Genomic DNA, 6,047 nt, shown 5'->3' with positions numbered 1-6,047 from the left:
ATTCATTCAACCAATTCGCTCAAAAAAGTGCTGCGTTTAAAATCACTCACTCATTCACTAGGGAGAGCCATTCGAGCCCACTACAGTGAGAACACTTGAATGAAAATAAGAAAGGAAATTCTGAGTGTTGGGGACTGTCATTATGAATGTATCATTGAATCATTCATTCAGGCAATCCATTCAAATCTACACATCACAACTATTTGCTGCTTGGAGACGGATGGTTTGGAGAAATTGGAACCGTTTTCATTGATTTAATGAAAGCAAACAAAGTATCTGGCGATGTTGTGTCTACAATTGTAAGTATTCTGTGTTTGTTTCTTGTTTTTTGAAAAAAAAAAAAATGCAATATCTGCACAGCACTCAAAATTTTGCGCAACAGCACTTTTACTTGTGTGATATTGCTTGTGTGTGTTTTATACAGTTAGATGTGTGCACAAATCTTTGATTAAAGACACATTAGTGTGCAGTGGGAGGGCTTTCCCAAGTGCTGTGTGGTTTCCTGTTGAAACTTTAGGACTGCCAGGTGTGCTGTTTGCTTCGGCTGTTGCCTGGTGACACATTGCAAACAGTGTTGACAGCGGTGTGGAGAGCAACCCCTCGCTCAAGTCTTTTCACATGAACAAATATCTAATGATATTGCAATGATTAACCTCCCGTTATGAAGTGTTTAGACATAGCTCAGACTGTGTAAAGTTTTTTAGAATCGCACAGTTGCGGCTCCCATGAGAGTGTTGATGGGAAACGCCTTTAAATTCACAACGATGACTGAGGAATAAGCGTTGCATACCACATATGCTTCTATTGACTGTTTGACAAAGAAGGTTTATTTATTCTTAATGTTGTTGCCTAGAGAAGCAAAGAGAGTTAATAAGTTACATTCTGGATGTTATTCAACACACATCTGACATATCTTGGGCGTGTGTATCTCTCTCTCTCTCTCTCTCTCTCTATATATATATATATATATATATATACAGAATGTAGTACAAAAATAGTTGCTTTAAATTATTTCCTGCATGACACATAAGTTTGCTTACATTAATCGAATTGTTCTAAACATAAAGCAAAAGTGCATAAATGAGGAAAGCAAACATTAGGTGATATATTTTCTTAGCTTGTAATTATGGTAGGCATCTTAACGATGCCATTTATCTGTTGACGACCATTCAGATTTAGCAGTGTATTTATTGCATTTATAGCAATAAACATGTATTGCTAATATTTCACTATAGGCTAGTAACTGTTTCACCAGCCCCCAATCCATCTATTTTTATGGGGTTCTTTAAAGTGCAAAATACACTTATGTTTCACAGTATTCTGCTTACATCTTGCAATGGTTCTCAGTGAAGTGAACGCTATGCACATTTTTGTGCTTCCATCAGCCAATCAGCATCATTATGACATTTGTAATGCAGCTCCAGAGTGATAAGTCACATGTCGTCTGTGGCTCAGGTTATTGGATCAAACACTTCTGTGGTCCCACGAGCAAAGATGACAGATTTCCAATCACATACTTCCACCTCCAGGTCCTGCACCAGCCAAACAGCTACCATTAAGATGAATGGGAATGTTAACAGATAGCTTTCTCTAGGCACATGACCTTCCTTTAAAAACACCGAGCATCAACTGAATTTCACAACCATAAATCTATAACAAAAAGCAGTGTTTCTCTTCTAACCTCAACCTGCTCACATTAGCTACTGACACTTAGCCAGCAGATGTCAGTCTTTTCTGTAGTATCAATGGCACAATCCAAATGGCATTGCCCTGGAGGCAGATTTAAAGACTGAAGGGGTGAAACTGTTGGGAGAGCATGTTATGGTTAAAAGAAAATGTTAATTAGGATGGACTTAATGAGAATGGCAAGCTTTTAGCACCATTGACTCAGCATTAGATGCAAGCTCTGACTATTAATGATAAAATTATTCAATTTAAACTGCACTTGAGGCCTACTCATTTCATTTACATGTATGAGCAAACAGTTTAATCAATGTGTAGCCGCCGCATAGAGTGGAATCATGGTGTTTAGCTACAGAAAGAGTCATAGATACTCTATAAAGCAATCAAATGCCACTGCTGTGCCATTTGCCCAGTTAACTAGTGCTTTAGGAATAACACTTAAGAGTACATGATGATATAATGCCTCATCCTAGAAATTTCAGGTCAGTCATAACGAATGAATTAGCACCCAGACATATTCTTCAGGAGAAAATCAAAATGGAACAATGGTATGGCATTAATATATTTAAACCATGTCATATCTCTTGTGCCTTACACAACTTATCTATTACGGCTTACGTGGGATCTGTTAGGCAGCTCCCTTTTTCATTTTCAAGCCGTGTACAGAGGGAAGACCACCCTCATTGGGAATTGAGTGCAAGTTAATTTCAGCCCACACAATGACACAATCTCAAAGACTGCAGAACAGTCTTTTGTGCAGCTCCTCTCCCCCAACCTAGTCAGTGGGAGGCATTAGCATCCCTGTCATCAGTGCCTGAGAGCCATCACTTCTTTGAAGGATTAACTTCATTAGCATGTTTTCATGCCACTCGTCTTCTAATTGCTCAATTGAAGCGCCCACTTGTTGTGCTTGTGAAACATGCCTGGACTCACAAGACCCAGTCCAGGACTTCTGTCTGAAGGTTATCGCTTTTGTTTTAACGTTTTGTATTAATGCTATCTGAACTTGTCTGCAGTTGTTAGGTCTTTCAGAGTATTCAAAAGTCAGATTTAGTTTGAGTTCAGGGTTGTGCGCCCTTCAAAATCGAAATAAAACTCCTGAATTTGAGTTGAGATAGCATTACAAAAGTTGCATTTTAATTTCAATTTAAAGAGGTTGTATTAAACAGAATTGAAATGGAAAGAAATTCAAATAACTTTTAACTAGAAACACAAATCTTCTCAAGACTATCTGTATATCTATCTATCTATCTATCTATCTGTCTGTCTGTCTGTCTGTCTGTCTGTCTGAGATTCAAACTGCTACCTATAGAAATTTTGACATTCTTTTTATGTTTTCATATTTCTTAAATTTCATTCCATAAAATACCTTTTATTTCAAAAAGGTATAAAAAGTATTCTAAAATACCTTTTTTGATATTCCATAAAATGCCTTTGCTAAAAAGAACACTTTTGCCATCATTGCATTGTTTGAATTACAATGCAGTAAATTCCTCAACCTGTCATTCCAATTCCAATTCCAGTTCAAATTCCTGTAGGGGGTGTGGCCACATCAATTCAAATACACACACATGACTTGAAAAGGAGCCAATTCTTCAAATGCATAATCTCTGCACAATTTTGCACAATCCTGCTATTTATTTTGTTCACGGTGCACATTTTGAGGGTACAGCAGTGTCAGTATTGGCTCTCTTGGTGTCCTAGACAAGCTACAATATGATGAAAGAAAGAAGAAGCACTTTGTAACAGCTTAGCAGTTCTTTGAAAGTATTACAGCTGTACTACACATTCAATTTATTCAAATATTCATGGGCATTTTATTCAGAGGTTTAAGAAGAGAGAATAAAACCTTGAGAGAGGTCTATCACATCCGGCTAAACAGAGAGAGGTGTCACTCTGCCTCAGTGACCACAGAGAGAGAGAGATGGAAATCCAAAATCAAAGTAGCATGTATACGTAGCCTATGGCCCTCCTCTCATATCCCTTATGAATCACAAATACAGACACTGCATGCTTAAACTAAAGCTCTTGCCCTCTGAAGTTCTCTACATGATGTCATGAACAGGAAGGTATTTCTCAGTCTCAACCTGTCTGCTCATGCCAGTTCTCCAGTAATACGATACACATCTAAAGGCTCTGAGAAAATGCTGGTCATTCTCAGACAAGGGCTCATTTATTTCCCGAGGAAGAGGCTCATTTTCCTGCAGTGCAGTTTAGACTGTTTTACACAGCAATGAAAATCCTTATGCACTCATTTGGTGATCATATGATGTAAGTGTTGCTGTGTTTATGCAACATGCAAAGAGCATAATTAAACCTTAACTCCCTTTTATATTTTCACTTTTCTGTTGTTTGTTCTACACTCTGTAATCGCAAAATCAGACTGCGTTTTCCTCATTTGCTGACAATTACCAACACACATCGACTGTGGTAAAAATGTATGCATGCTATCTTCTGATGCGCTGCATAAAAATGTTAACATTTTAACTTAAAACTGACTCCCGACCGATTTGAAGCGAATGTCAAAGGCTGTTAGAAAAGCTTTCGATATTAAAAAGCTGCTCATAGATGTGGCGTATCTGAGAGATTAGAGAATGTCTGATTTAAGAACCAACAATCAATAGACTTAAATGGGTTATGTGGATCGATGTAAAATTGTTTAGTTTCGCCAGCACTATCATTTGATTATTGCCATCTTGAAGAGCAGAAAACATCTTCTGTTAAAGGTGAACAATAATGTGTAGTTTGAGCAAGCATTGTATTTTTATTTATTTTTTATTTTTGTTTGGAGGTCAGAGGAGCTAGACTGGGCAAAAAAATCTAGTGCTGGCAGATGAATTTTTCCGGAATAAGTCCAGCAGGCATTGAATCAAGAGGGAATTTGGCCATCTCTTAATTTACTCTGAGAGCCACTGAGTAAGTTGATTTTCCAGCAACTTGTCTCATGTTATCTAATGGGGATAATTAACATTCAAACCGAATACAACGGTGAACTTCACTCTCTCTCCTGCTCGTCTGCTGTTCCAAGTTCAAATGCTAAAATTAGCCTCTAGGGAGTGGCATAAATTCATTTTTTTTTCTTTTGTGGATTTGCAATTCAAACACTTAGCAACACACACAGGCATGTCTACTATAAACTGGCTAAATTAAAAATTAGCGTCGTGTGCATCTGTAAACTCTCAGGGTTCAGTATAATGTGTGCATTCCACCATTCGAACCAGGGGCCTGTCCTATCCAAACAAAATAAACCACGTCCTGCGTTGGCTCTTCATTAAGTTCCAAATAAACCTTAACTTAGTCTCTATGTCCATCCATACCCCTCCTCTCAATCCTCTTTTCTCCTCCTTTCTCTTCCTTCCTACATGGCCTGAGGGAGCAGTTAGATCTCTGAATGCTCTCGCTCTATTGTGAGCTCACATTGATTGCCTCTACCCTCTCCAAAGCCAGTCGGGCCAGTCAGCATGGGGTACAGGCTGTCTGCTTTATCCACCGTGGCTCACATTTTTCTGAGAAATAAAAGAGGGAGAGAGAGTCTCGGAGTGAGTTCCTCCTCCACTTCTGCAAACAGAGAACCAGATGCATCTGTTTTACTCCCCCTCTCCCTCTCTTTTTCTCCCTCTCCCGCCTCTCCTCTCAGTGGCTGTACTCTAAAGGGAATCAATAGTGTACTTAAACAGATTTCTCTTGTGTCTTGTTGTCAAATACATTGTGCACCTCTGCCTTTCTTCATGTGGGCTGATCTTTGTGCGCTGCGGTAACGTCTCAGTGCCGCTCATTTATATGCCCTTGATCTGCATTTCCGCTCTTTGTCTGTTTTACACTTCTGTAATATCCTTTACACCTACCCAGTTAATGGTGCTTTGGCACAGTCGCTTGTGTTTCCTCTAAGGAGGTCTGTGAGGGCGATAGAGCGCTGTGTAAAGGAGCTGTAAATAATCTGTGAATGCTCAGTCTGTGTGTGAAAGCTTATGTCAGCAGAACTGAAACTCTCCTTCCATCATGTAGCTATGAAGTCCCAGCAGCATCAATCATTTCCCCTGTGATTGTCAGGGAATTAGCTGAGCTGTGGCGCTCCGTGGAATGCCAGCTCATGTCAGTCTGGGTCGAAAAGTGCAGTAAAATGGGGATATGTGTCCGAATTATCTGTCTTTTTGTTTTTGTCCTTTCGTTTGGCTTTTCATCTGAGAGGGAAGTAGCTAATAATGTAATCATATTGACACCTGCCAGAACTGAATTGTGCATGGTTTTGAAATTTCAATGCCACTGAATTGTAAAAAGCAAGCAGAATTTAAATGATGTGAAATTCAATTAATTGACAAACGTTGTATTTTAGCTTGTGAATGTTGACAGAGCCTTGTTTGAAA

Source organism: Carassius auratus, unplaced genomic scaffold (assembly GCF_003368295.1).
Source record: "Carassius auratus strain Wakin unplaced genomic scaffold, ASM336829v1 scaf_tig00215878, whole genome shotgun sequence".
In the NCBI taxonomy this organism is placed as follows: Eukaryota; Metazoa; Chordata; class Actinopteri; order Cypriniformes; family Cyprinidae; genus Carassius; species Carassius auratus.
This window is presented reverse-complemented; position numbering follows the sequence as displayed.